The sequence below is a fragment of the Berghia stephanieae genome, chromosome 10, assembly GCF_034508935.2.
Source record: "Berghia stephanieae isolate SIO BIC M18660-M18661 chromosome 10, UCSD_Bste_1.3, whole genome shotgun sequence".
NCBI classification, from domain to species: domain Eukaryota; kingdom Metazoa; phylum Mollusca; class Gastropoda; order Nudibranchia; family Aeolidiidae; genus Berghia; species Berghia stephanieae.
The window spans coordinates 20370572-20385571 of NC_088369.1; the positions used below are offsets into that span (position 1 = coordinate 20370572).

Below are 15000 nucleotides of genomic sequence, written 5' to 3' on the forward strand. Positions count from 1 at the left end.
TATAAATTCAATTTTCAACATCTTTACGAACCCGACTTAATACCGTTTTGAGGCGAAGGGTCACAAATGTTTTATTGGCCGAGTGAAATCCCGGTTATATCAACGTTGCTGATTATTTATATTTTTTAAAGTGGAAAATGTTTTGTAGCCGTAATCAATCTTATTAGAATATAATTGATTCAAAATAGTCTTGAAAAAAAATAATAAAATGGGAACGTAGAAAATGGTAAGGGCTGCCTGAAGCCAGTGATCGTAAAATACTACTTGTTTTCCACGTTTATTTGTGTATTGTTGTGCTGACGAAGGGTTTGTACCCGAAACGTCCATTGTCTGTTTTGTTCCCATACAAAGCCTTCCCATTTTCACTCTTTTGTTAGTATTTTTAAGATGGGACCGGGCACTAAGATAAAATCAGAAAACGGTATGAATGGTACAATTCGACGTACACCTATTTGCAGGTCTAATAACCTAATTCCTTATGGGCTCATTATTTTTAATGGGGATCTCAAATAAGGACTCAAAATATTGTCCATTACAGCAATGTCAAACTGGACCCAGAAGTGGGTTCGGTTGTCAGACCTGCATATATGAACTCTTCGGTACAATTCCACAATTAGCAATTAAAAAAAAAATGTGATTCTAAAATTCAGCCCAATTCCTAAAATTGGGATCGAACCTTAATTCTTCTGGTCATGATTATCAATTTTGTATGAAATCAGAAGAGAATTTACGATGAAACAGGTGATGCTAGTCTTTATAAAGATAACAAACACCGAATCAACCCCACTAAAGGGTAACCACGGTAGTGTTATGGTTGCATAACATTGATGGTCGGCGGATCAAACGTCTGAAGTCCCGATTTTCACGATCGGCGGATCAAAACTCTAAAGTCCCGATTTTCACGATCGGCGGATCAAAACTCTAAAGTCTACATATCTACGATCTTTGCGCACCATGTTTTATTTCATGATGACACCAGAGGTCTGATCCGCCCAACATTAAATAAAACACGGTGCGCAATGGTATAGTTTTGATACGTTGATCGTGAAAATCGGGACTTCAGAGTTTTGATCCTCCCACCATGAAAATCGGGACTTCAGAGTTTTGATCCTCCCATCATGAAAATCGGGACTTCAGAGTTTTGATCCTCCCATCATGAAAATCGGGACTTCAGATTTTGATACGCCGATCGTGAAAATCGGGACTTCAGAGTTTTGATCCGCCGATCGTGAAAATCGGGACTTTAGAGTTTTGATCCGCCGATCGTGAAAATCGGGACTTTAGAGTTTTGATCCTCCCATCATGAAAATCGGGACTTCAGAGTTGTGATCCTCCGACCATCTATATGTCACCCATCACCGTCTCAAATCCGTATTGTTCCGTGATGAATTGGACCTCTGAAGGAGAAGTTAGAGCTAAAAGGATAAGAGAGAGAGAGAGAGAGAGAGAGAGAGAGAGAGAGAGAGAGAGAGAGAGAGAATAAGTAGGAGTGAAATATCTGTTCAATGTTATAGTTATCATTTAACGTTATAACAAGTGTAACTAAATGACAAATTGCCATATTTATGGACAATAAAGATCTATTTATTATTATTATTATTATTATTATTATTATTATTATTATTATTATTATTATTATTATTATTATTATTATTATTATTATCATTATATAAAAACCTCGAATTGGTTACAATCTATGCTTTTTAAAAGATTGGTTGGGGGTTAAAATTGGTCCGTAACAGCCCATGATCATTTTTTGACAACGAGCATAAAATTACTGGCAAGTCTAAAAATTATAGACAATAGACATTTTCAAAAAAGCCCTGAAAACACATCTTTTCAGGAAAAATTTACTTAATTGAATTTTAAATGTATTGTATGTGACTTTCCCATTGATCATGTATTGATGCCCTTTTATGCTCTTAATTGTTTTGATACCTTGGTTGAATGTTGTTTGTTTTTTTTGTTTTGTTTTTTTTGTTGTTTGTTTTGTTTTGTTTTAAAAGCGCTTTGAGGTTTCGACGAAAGGCGCTATATAGATATGCTTATTATTATTATTATTATTATTATTATTATTTATTATTATTATTATTATTATTATTATTATTATTATTATTATTATTATTATTATTATATAACTATTTTTTACACATCTATATACGAGTAACGAGAAAATTAATAAGAAATTAAGAGTAATAAAACAAGCGCACAATAATTAATGATGGCTCAAAAGATTCGTCTCGATCTATGTTTATTTATAGACCTGTATATCACATATTATATTAGTACAATAACTAAAATAGATCACTCCTGCAGACATTGTAGGTTCTCCACTCACTAAAATAATAAATTATCGTTATTCTCCATCATGACAAATAGAAATTATCCGCCAGTTTTTGGGGGGGATTTTTTCGTTGTAAATTAAAGTTTCAGTCCGCAGCTCTCACCTTGAGACGGAGGGTCCCATGTTATATGAGCATACATCGGGTGATTTGAAATTCAGGCCCCAATGTACTTACTTATAGATGGAACGACGTTGACGTCAGACTATAAACAGTTAAGGTTACAGACAGTTTTGTGTGTTGGAACGTTTTTTCCGGCTGCTAAATGTTGCGAGCTTTTTGACTAAACGCACAGCAGCAATACCAATCATTCCTCGTGGAGAATATTTTACTATCGATCACATCAAACCATTTTCCACCATCTTGGATTGTTTTGGGGGTTTTTCCAGTTCCTTCCTAATTCCTATTTTTCTAAGCAATTCCGACCTTGCAGCTTCCCCATGCATCAGGGTTTTAAGAAATATTCTTGTCCACAATATTTCAACTGTTTAACAAGATACAAGTGACCCAAAAATTGTATCAATGCGGCTTTATCTTGACATGAACCTAATGTTTAAAAATTTTATTTTTAAGCTCAAATTATGCAAAAAAAAAAATTAGCTAAATTAAATTCTATCGTTGTTGAGTTTAATTTTAAAATAAGTCAAAATTTCCAAAGTCTTATGAGTGAGACTTCAAAGTAATTTTTCCTCATCTATTTCTAGCCGATCAAATACCATATTAATCATAATAATAATATTTTATATTCGTTGAACACTCTTCCATGTCACGAGGAAGTGCTGAGAGCGCTTTACAGGGTCATCAACAATTCAATTTGGAAAATAAAAAAGTCTGAAGATGCTTTTTAAACAGATCTTCCGATGAAGAATGCCGTATTTCTTTTGGAAGTTTGTTCCAGAATGTTGGGATGTTTCTAGACAAGGATATTAACACAATGGCTCATCTTTCGGTGCTAAAGTGTCAGTTGTAGAGCATTGTTTATCACTCAACCCAGAGAGTTTGATTAAAGTGAAATCTTTTCATAGTTCTTATCAAAATAGCTTATTATTGATGTCCATTTGTGACAAGCGTTACAATAAACACATGTCGACCAAGCCCTAAGTGCACTTACTTGCAGGTCGAATTACCAAACACAATTGTGGGCTTGACTAAACATGTCGTAATATACATTATTCTGGTTGAGTTGGTTTGAGAATATTCCCATTACAACAACAAAGTGGGCCGAAAACAATTCGGGTTATCAGACCTGTAAATAATTAAACGTCGGTGAAAGTAAAGGTCGGATCAAACGATTTGAAAAGTGGCAAAATAAACAATGAAACAAATAAAATGAGAAATAATACGCTTAAATAAGATAAGATAAGATAAGATATACTTTATTGATCCTGAATGGAAATCATCATAATGTTAAACATCATTCATCGTTATATTAGCACAGATTTATACACACTGTCATGAATTAATTGATGAAAATACGTAGATAGCTAATTAAAAGCAAAATAAACATCAAATATAATAAAATAAAATAAAATAAAATATCCATAAAATATACATGTACTTAAGTATACAAAATGTACGAGTATGTGTGCTGTTTTGTCGATCCTTGGTTTTTGATTTTGTTTTTGGTACCAATACCTACAAATTAAAGCAAGACCCGATTTTATACACATCTCTTTTATTATACTCAGAACTAGCAAATGCAATCTGAGTAAAAAAGAAAAAGCGATGCCTAAACTTAAAACAGTAACTGAACTGGACTGGAATCGACGTGTACATATATACAGGTCTGACATCCGAATCCACTTATGGGCCTAGTTAAACATTGTTGTAAATAACAATATTTTGTGTCTCTTTTTTTTTTAGAATCCCAATACAACAATGAGCCCATAATGAATTGGGTTATCAGACCTGCAAATAAGTACACGTCGACTGGAATGCTTAACAGAACAAAAGTTGAGATGCTTTCCTATTCTTTGATACCTTATTTGTTCCACAGTGTGGTTTCAGTTAAATTAAATTTTAAATTTAAGCATTAGGACTGTCCCTTCATAATACCGTGTTGATATGATAAGCTACATAAGGCTACTTAATATATATTTATTTTATATACTAGTGGAGATCCCGTAATATTTGCGGAGAACTAAGGACTATTAGTAACAGGCGGTCGTCTATTATACTTATTATACTACTGTATTGTGGAAATAAACATAGATCGAGACGAATCTTTTTTGAGTCAACCGGTGATAGAATTAACCTTAATTTAAGAAAGGTTGAAAAGTTACTCGTAATAGTTTTATCATTTCTAGATTTGTCATTAATTTTGTGCTAGATGATTAAAAAAAAATAACATTGGCTGTACATTGTAACATTGTAGGTACCAAACAATTTTCATCCCCAACCCTCCCCCCCCCCCGCCCCTTTCCCTTTTTTTAAAGAATATATTTTGAGAATTTATATACCACAATTTCCAGTAGACTTGCTCAAAGTGCTTTACATACTGCGAGTCCCAAGCCAACAGTAGCACTTAACACGTAGGACGTTCATTGCATGACGCCTGTAAGGCGATATTACAATTGTTTTTCCGACAGACACAACATTGTGTAAACGACTAGGTACTCAATTTGCACCTTAGTATGGTGAGAGAATGTGAGTAAAGGGACTTTTCCAAGGAATCAAATATGGGACGCTCAAAGCCAAAACCGGACTAAAATCGTAGCCATCATTGTGAACGTAAATACTAAAACCGTGGCCTTCGTAAAGTTATGGCCCGATACTGACCAAAAAATAACGTCAAAATGCCAGTTTTTTGCCACAAAAGAAAACAAATCGTGAGTTGTATTCAATAGTTCAGCCAATGAAATAACTTGTTTCCATGAGCTCTACTGACGACAACTCACTAGGCGGTGCAAAAAAAAACAAATAATGACGTCAAACTGCCAGTCCTTTTGGATTTCAGTATCAGGCTATAACATAACGATGGCTACGCTAAAACCCAATAAGACCCACATTTTGATGTCATTTTTAGTTTGTGGACCGCCTAGTGAGTTGTCGTTAGTAGAGCTCAAGGAAACAAGTGATCCCATCGGTTGAACTATTGAATACAACTCACGATTTGTTTTCTTTTGTGGCCAAAGACCTGTCTTTTGACTTAGTTTTTTGGTCAGTGCGTAGCCATCATTAACTTATAGCCTGACAATAACCAACCATATTTTGATGTCATTTTCTAGGTCTGTGCAGCGTCTAGTGAGTTGTCGTTAGTAGAGCTCATGGAAACAAGTGATTCCATTGGTTGAACTATTGAATACAACTCACGATTTGTTTTCTTTTGTGGCCAAAGACTTGCCAGTGTCAGGCCATAAGTATGCGAAGGCCACGCTAGAACCCATGAAACTCTCGGTCCGAAGGCGAGAGTCATACCAAAGGAGCAGAAAGCCGCACTGGAGTATTTGGTCCAAGAACATAAAATACATGTAGACTATATATAGAATGAAGCCGACGTCACTCAGGTCTTTGTTTTTTTATATATTTATTTATTTATTTTTTTTGTTGCCATCCATGTTTATGAGTAATTCTCACTAAACTGTATTACCCAGACTAAAAAAGTTCATGGTTATACAGAGTTTTGTGCGGACAACACACAAAATTATGTGTAACCTTGAACGTTTATAGTCTGGTTAATACAGTTTAGTGAGAATACGCTTCAACAGTCATGACGTCACTTCCCTCATAATGACGCATGTTAACTTAGTAACTGGCTCTAAAATATCGGAACAATGACGTACGCCCTTATGCAATATTTCTCCGACGAGCATAAAAGCGTATCCAGAGGAAAAAAAAATTATAAATTTGATCATGTTTTGACTTTTACACATTCTGATCACAAGACATGTAAAAAGTTCTAGCCAGCATGAAGAATAAAATGTATCGATTTTTTTGTTTAGAACCACGATGGCCGCCGTTGCTGGGCGACGTGACATCAGACTATTGAATCCAATTACTAATAAAGATGGATGACAAAAAACAATAACAAAGACCCGAGTGACGTCAACTTCATAATATCTATACGATAGTTTGAATCATTTTATAATTGCTTCTATTGGTGATATGCGTTTAAGTAAGAAAATCACCAGTTCTGCCCGCCAGATAAATAGTACAAACACACAAAACTGTCTATAACCTTAAACGTTTTAGCCTGATATATTCGATTTAAAAAGAAGTAGTCTAATCATCAACCGGTGATAAAAAAATACATAATGACAGAGAGCCGAGTAACTCCATTATCATTTACTATTACTACATAACTGAGTGGTCATACTAAGGAAAGAGGTCATTTTTTATTAATGTATACTATACATTATCATAACTAACTGATGTATCATAAATATCGGACATTTAAAGAGAGATTTACGACTTTCAGTTGCGTGCATTCTAAATTTGTCCCGTTGATCATCTTGTAGCATACATCTTTGCACCTAGTGAACTTTTGATTTACTCTATAAACGCTTTACAGAATTGATTCATTATGATATCATTACTTGTTTTCCATATTGTAGAAACCGGTATTTCTTCTTCTTCTTCTTCTTCTTCTTCTTCTTCTTCTTCTTCCTCTTCTTCTTCTTCTTCTTTATTGCCATCATCATCATCATCATCATCATCATCATCATCATCATCATCATCATCACCATTATTATTATTATTATTATTATTATTATTATTATTATTATTATTATTATTATTATTATTATTATCATCATCATCATCATTGTCATCATCAACAACAACATAAACATAATCATCATATTCATTATCGTCATCATCATCATCATCATCATCATCATCATCATTGTCATGGTCTCAAGTGAGTAAAGAGCTACTCGACTATGCATAAAGATATATGTAGAATGAGGCCCCAGAATTTACTAGTTACTATAAATGAAAAACAATTAACGATTTGTTTACAATGAAATAAAAATAATGATGAAATTTAATTAAAAGAGATAAACAGTGATCGTGGCAGTTACAAATAGAGATATGAATATTTTACGTAACTTATGATAATATGTCAGGTTCGTACGTTTACGTTTCCAGGCAGTTGATGGGCTTGGATGATCTATTCCTCTGATAACAGGATTGGACTCGTAAAATTCCACTTCCAGGCAATTGGTAAGAGGTTATAGTGTAGTACAGCGGGCTTGGGTTTGATCCTTGAAGATTATACAATCAAAGTTAAAAGCTCCGGCGTCTTAATGGTGTAGATATAAAATCTACAAAGTCCCAAAAGATAAAAATCTTACAATATATATATAGGAATAGAGTGACTGGCCGTCCGGCATAGATTGTGGAGAGAAAGTGAGTGTAGAGTGTTAGACCTATCAGCTTTTATAATAAGTGGCTACGTGACAGAATGTCGAACGAAAAGTATTCACTAATTAGAAATTAATTCGAGGGAAGGCTATAAAAGGAAAGACGATCTAATATTAGAAGGTAAAGTTTATCTAAGCCTACCGATATATAACTGGAGTGAGATGAATTCAGTTCTTAATAAAATAAAATTTAATAAGATAATTGTGAACAATCTTTACTGTGACACCCCCCACCCACGTTTAAAATATACTCTTTAACCATTATGGGAAAGATAGATTTTACAAACGGAAGTAAATTTACTATCATGATACTCTAGCATTAATCCATTGTTATGATTTGTGCTACAATTAAATTATTTATTAACTAGACATGGAAATGTTTATATTAACGTAGGTATATGAATGGGCGACAATAACAATGAAAGATTGTGATTACAAATCATTGTGATGAACGACATGATGGCAATGTGATTACAAATCATTGTGATAAACAATAGTGATGGCAATGAAGCATGATTTAAGTCGATGATATGAAGGTAATTTACTGAATGAAATGAATGAAAATGTAAATGGAATATTGACATTTCAATTATTAATCATAAATGAGTGAAAATTCATAACAATGATAGATAAAGAGAAGATTTCCCAAATCATGAATGGGTATGGTATATATATCCAAACAATACTCAATGTTACATTAAGTTGGGTCATCATGTTTACAAATAAAATTATCGAATTTGTGTGTTCTGATTTGGCATAATTTTCGAGGTAACTAACAGTATGCATGAGAGGTTAAGTTATACCCTTCTCACGTGTTTACACTAATCGAGAAAGTAGGTCGGCGTGAATATTTTCACAACCTGGTATGTGAGAGATACTGAAAGTGTAATTTTGCAAAAATAGACTCCACCTTAGTACTCTACTATTATTCATTTTGTTATTTCTTATGTACGTGAGTGGTTTATGGTCCGTTTCGACCACAAACTCTTTTAGCAGTAGATATCTGCTGAATGTCTTTAAAGCAAAGACGATGGCCAGTCCTTCACGCTCTATTACAGAGTATCGTGATTCTCTGTCCAATAATTTTCTGCTTGCATATAAGCAAGGCATTAGAGTTCCCTCATGTTCCTGTAATAGTACACCTGCGATGCCCTTATCAGACGCGTCAGTTCTTACAACAAATTCTTTTGATATGTCGGGTAATTTAAGAATTGGTTCTGAACAGAGTAATGCCTTTAATTGGTTAAAGCTATTCTGACACACTTCTGTCCAAACAATTTTGTTCGGTGACCCATTCTTTGTCAGATTTGTTAGCGGTGTCGCGATGTGCGCGAAGTTGTAAATGTATTTCCTGTAAAAATTTAGGAGCCCAAGTACTTTGCGTACTTCTTTTTTTGTCTTAGGTGGTTGCAATTGTGCGATTTTTGTTTGTTTTTCTGTCTCGGGTGTCTGTGTCCCATGACCAACGGTATGATTAATCCTGCATTTGAAGCTTCGATATTAGTAAACATAGGTTGCGACACTGTGTCTCTCAATATTTTGCAATCAGTTCCATTAGCTTTGCCTTCACAAAAAAATAGCGATCCTGATTTGTGAGTTTGTGTTAAAAGTGACATACCTTTCACGCAATACACATTTATATTTTCTCCTGACATTACTCGTGTCTGATTGTTTACACCTGTTTGGAGTGATGCATTTGCAGTTTCTTTTGGATATCCCACGATTTTGTAACATTTGTCTGCTGTGTGGCCTTTCATTCCACAATATTGACATTTAATTATAGGTTTGTTGGTTTTCTTATACTCAGTATTATTGTCAGTGCTATTTCTTGTTTTGTTTTGATAGGGTCGGCTATGGTCTCTATTGAACTGTTTGTTCCATGGTTTGTTACTATGATCCTCCTGTTTCACTTGCGTGTTCCGAGTGATTGATCGGCTCGTTCTATTTGAGTACTGAACTTTAGGTGTACCTGGACTCTGAGCAGCGGCAGCGTAGTATGGTTCCTTCAATGTTCTGCTAAGGGGTGTCAATGGATGTGCGCTGTTAAAGTTTTCTGCGTAGATTTTTAATTTGTCCAAGTTTTCTGGCTTTCTCTCTTTAAAGAATGCGACTAAATGTGGGTTGCAAGCTTGATAGATTCGATTCTTCAGCGTGAGATAGTAAAGGCCTGCAAAGTCGTCTTGTTTTACGTTTGCCAACTCAAGCCACCGATTTAGAAATTGAGTAATTCGGTTCACGAATGTATTAAAGTCTTCTCCACTTTCCGGTTTTGCAGTGTGAAACCTTTCCTGGTAACCATCTTCCGTTAATCTAAATCTTTTTAGTAGAGCGTCTTTAATTTTTCCATAGTCATCTGCATCTTCAGTTGTTAAGGTATAGAAAACTTTTAGCGGTTCTCCAGATAATCAGTTAATCAAGGCTGTGGCCCATTTGCTTTCTGGCCAACGATAACCTTTAGCCTGAACTTCGAATCGGTGTAAGAAGGATTCTAAACAGTCTGATCGTTCATCGTATGTTGGCATGCGTGGAAGTTTCACGAAAAATTCATCACTATTATTATGTTTTTTTTTCATGACCGGTTTTTGTTTTTTCAATTTCCAGCATCATTTGGGTCCTTTTGGTTTCTTCTTCTGCTAATGCTATTTGTCTTTTTAGTTCCCTTTCTTGGACTCTTTCTTCTCGTTCTTCTCTACGTATTCTTTCTTCGTGTTCTTTTTCTTCTCTACGAATTCTTTCTTCATTTTCTTCTCTACGAATTCTTTCTTCGTGTTCTTTTTCTTCTTTACGAATTCTTTCTTCATTTTCTTCTCTACGAATTCTTTCTTCATTTTCTTCTCTACGAATTCTTTCTTCATTTTCTTCTCTACGAATTCTTTCTTCATGTTCTTTTTCTTCTTTTACTTTCTCTTCGCACCATGAAAATATTCTTTCCTGGGGTATTTCTAAGTCCTTTGCGAGACTTAAGTATCTTTTATATGCTTCCATGTTGTAATAAATTAGTTACGATATTTTATATATATTATATTGACAGGATACTGTTACTGACTGTTTTATTTATTTACACTTACTGGAATGAACTGTCTATTTTTAGAAATCTCTCTCTCTTATTTCAACTTATTATGTATGTTGAATTTGATGCCTTTTATCGTTATATCTTATAAAGCAATGTGTCAATACAATGCGGAGTTATTATGACTTGTGTCAATAACAATGTGTCAATCGCGTGTACTCTAAACTATGTTACTACGAAAAATGTATCACCAATGTGTGTGACTCGTCGTTAGTTTGTGTACAATTATTCGCAATGACGCTAATATACTAGAGTGTGATAACAATAATAGGATGCCAAAATAATCCCAAGTTATCTATCACTAAATATAACACGACGGCTAGTAGACTCCTTTTATTATTATTTAGTTTTTAAAGACTCACTTTTCAGAACATAATATATAAGTGGTTTTCGGTAACAGTAGTATGCCAAAAATGCATTTAAAACAAATCACTATGCAAAACAAATCACGATGTCTGTAGTTACTATGTGATGCCCAACTCATGTAAAAGAGAATAATGAAGGATATATTTACCAACTCAGTTCGTGGCTGGGACCTCTCTCTTGTTCAATGGTTGTTCAACAATTGTAATTAGGCATTGAAGAGTGTTTAACAGTGATGTCTGAAATACAAAACAATAAAATATCGTAAGATTTACAATAGTTACAAAATGTGTTCACAACACTGAGTGATTGGATGATAGGTGAATGAATCGTTATGGAATGTAAACATATTGAAAACAATTCATGAATGAGGCAAACAACAAAATGAAATGAGTGATATAATAACAAAGTGGACAAGGAATGAATGAATGAATGAAAAACTGAGTGAATAGATGAATGAATGAATGGATAATGTATGAATGAAAGAATGAAGGGAGGAATAAATGTATGAATGATTGGATAAATGAGTGAATAAACGGATGAATGGATGAATGGATGAATGAATGAATGAATGAATAAATAAATGAATGAACAATGAATGAATGAATAATTTATAAATGAATAAATGAATGAAGGAATGAATCAATAAAATGCTATTCAATTTGAATGAAAGAATGAATGGATAAATTGCTATTCCATTTAAATGAAGAAATGAAAAAGAAAAAAAATTAATCCTGTAAATAGGGAGTTCAATTAAAATATGATCAAGTGGGGCAATTAAGAGTTTTACAATTTAAACTTTAAAGTTAGATGAAATAGATATAAGTAACTAAATAAATTCAATTCTTTATATGTGTCCCCTCCAAAATGTCATGGTCTCAAGTGAGTAAAGAGCTACTCGACTATGCATAAAGATATATGTAGAATGAGGCCCCAGAATTTACTAGTTACTATAAATGAAAAACTATTAACGATTTGTTTACAATGAAATAAAAATAATAATGAAATTTAATTAAAAGAGATAAACAGTGATCGTGGCAGTTACAAATAGAGATATGAATATTTTACGTAACTTATGATAATATGTCAGGTTCGTAAGTTTACGTTTCCAGGCAGTTGATGGGCTTGGATGATCTATTCCTCTGATAACAGGATTGGACTCGTAAAATTCCACTTCCAGGCAATTGGTAAGAGGTTATAGTGTAGTACAGCGGGCTTGGGTTTGATCCTTGAAGATTATACAATCGAAGTTAAAAGCTCCGGCGTCTTAATGGTGTAGATATAATATCTACAAAGTCCCAAAAGATAAAAATCTTACAATATATATATAGGAATAGAGTGACTGGCCGTCCGGCATAGATTGTGGAGAGAAAGTGAGTGTAGAGTGTTAGACCTATCAGCTTTTATAATAAGTGGCTACGTGACAGAATGTCGAACGAAAAGTATTCACTAATTAGAAATTAATTCGAGGGAAGGCTATAAAAGGAAAGACGATCTAATATTAGAAGGTAAAGTTTATCTAAGCCTACCGATATATAACTGGAGTGAGATGAATTCAGTTCTTAATAAAATAAAATTTAATAAGATAATTGTGAACAATCTTTACTGTGACAATCATCATCATCATAATAATAATAATAATAATAATGATGATGATAATAATAATAATAATATAATAATAATAATAATAATAATAATAATAATAATAATAATAATAATAATAATAATAATAATAATAATAATAATAATAATGATAATAATAATAATAATAATAATAATAATAATAAAAAATAATAATAATAATAATAATAATAATAATAATAATAATAATAATAATAATAATAATAATAATAATAATAATAATAATAATAATAATACATATTTATACAGCGCTCATTCTCGTGTACTCTGGGCACTTTACAATATAAATTATCAATTTTGAGTGAAAAAAAATATTTTAAAAATGCAATGAATTCATAGCCGAATCAAGGATTCATAACGTCAATAAAGTAAAGATGTGTCTTGAGATTCTTTTTAAAGGCAGGTAAAGACTTACATCCCTCAGACCACGTGGAAGTTCATTCCAAATCTTGGGGCCGAAACAAGCAAACGATCTATCACCAAATTTTGTTCTTGATCATTTTTCCAAAATCTTCGTTTGGTCATTACATGATCTTAAAGTGTGATTTTCAAATTTACACATGACCACGTGATCTGAGATATATTCCAGTCAAACACTTATAAACAAGACACGCTGCTTTGTAATAATATGTCCCCTTTTCAATGGGCAACCAGTGGAGTGATACCAACAAAAGGGTTGCATGATCAAATTTTCGTTTACCAAAAAGTAATCTTGCTGCATCTTCTTCTTCTTCTTCTTCTTCGGCCGAATCAAGTCTTTTTTATTAAGTCATAAGAATTTTAACGAACGAGCTTAGAAGAAACCCGGGCTCGTTTATTTTGTTTCCTGTATTAAGTTCAATAAGTGATTTTAAACTTATCTCTATGAGGCATTGTCTCTATTTCCTTCTATTCCTAATTATCTATTTTGTCTCTCTATCTATCTCTATCTCTCTCTCTCTCTCTCTCTCTCTCTCTCTCTCTATCTATCTATCTATCTATCCACCTATAAAATAAATGACGTCACATCACTCTGCACTTTTATAATGTTTTAAATCCACTAATACGGTGATTAGTTCTCACTAATTTTTTCCTATCTGGCTATCAACGTTAAAGGTTACACATAACTCTCGATGGCGGTGCAATGGCTTCACACAGATCCCAGATGAAGGCGAGATTTCTTTCTCTGCCCCCCCCCCCCCCTCCTTCCTTCCCATCCATCCAAGAGTGATTGGGTAGCTTCATTCTGCACAAAAGTAAAATCATTCGTGTTAGATTATAATATGTTCCAGTGAATGACATAATCAGTCGGATGGTGAAAAGGCTTGAAATGAGATATTGCCAAGTTTAGTTAGGTCAATTTTTATCAAAAATGAGTTCTTGTCATAAATGATTAAATCAACCCTTTTTGTACATCTTCGTGAAATATCAAAGCTTAATTTCACTTCTAAATATTTTTTACAGCTAGTCAAGTTGGAAAAGTATGAAATTTAAGAAAAGTTGCTGGATACTTTTCCCATACATCTGGCCATAACTTCATGAAAAATCACCCGATTTACTTTGAATAAGATTAAAATGATCTGGGGAGCATATTCTTTCAGAAAATGAAAAAAAAATTCAAATCCAAAATTTTCACCTTCCGACTGATTATGTCATGTACTGACACATATATAATTGTCATTTTAGACCATTAGACCCAAAGAGCCATATTTTATAGAGTGAAACGAACAATAGAAATTGCTAGCTTACTTTGGATAAGGCACTAGTCTATCGCAATGTACTTTCCGCCAGATGTAACTGGCCCAGCTACCTAATCACTGATGTGTGGCATGCCATGGCCAGGAAGGGGGTGAGAAAAAATTTCGACTTCACTCGGGATAGATCTTTGTCCTTTTAGATGTGAAGCGAGTGCTCAACTTACTGAGTTGTTGTGTCCTTCGAATATAATTGTATAAACCATAATATTCATTTGCTTGACCTCTATGGTGGAAAAAACAATAATTACGATATTATTATAGGTTTCAAACGCGATATTTTGATTTAATGTAAGTGTTGCTGCTCGAAGTTCGAAGAAATAAATAATAATGTGAAATTGAATGTAAGCTTCAATTTAATCACAAAAACAGATAAAATGAACGTTTCGGGTTTCCTCTTTATCAACAAAACAGGATGAATGAAACACCACAGATGGATGAGATGATGTGGTAGTGGCGTAGTTAAGATAAAGGGGAAACACGAAACG

General features: G+C 33.5%; 1 protein-coding gene across 2 annotated transcripts in view; it reads left to right on the forward strand.

Annotated features, from left to right (window-relative positions):
- LOC144956002 (uncharacterized) overlaps positions 1–15000 on the forward strand; it is a 38552-nt gene that overhangs the window by 994 nt on the left and 22558 nt on the right. Inside the window, exon 1 of one of the 2 annotated variants that reach the window (XM_078886271.1) lies at positions 12248–12325. The exons of the other annotated variant lie outside the window; for it this stretch is intronic. The gene's annotated coding sequence lies outside the window, so the exon portion shown is untranslated. Of the gene's footprint in view, positions 1–12247; positions 12326–15000 lie in introns of those variants that run through there. 2 annotated transcript variants of the gene reach the window in all.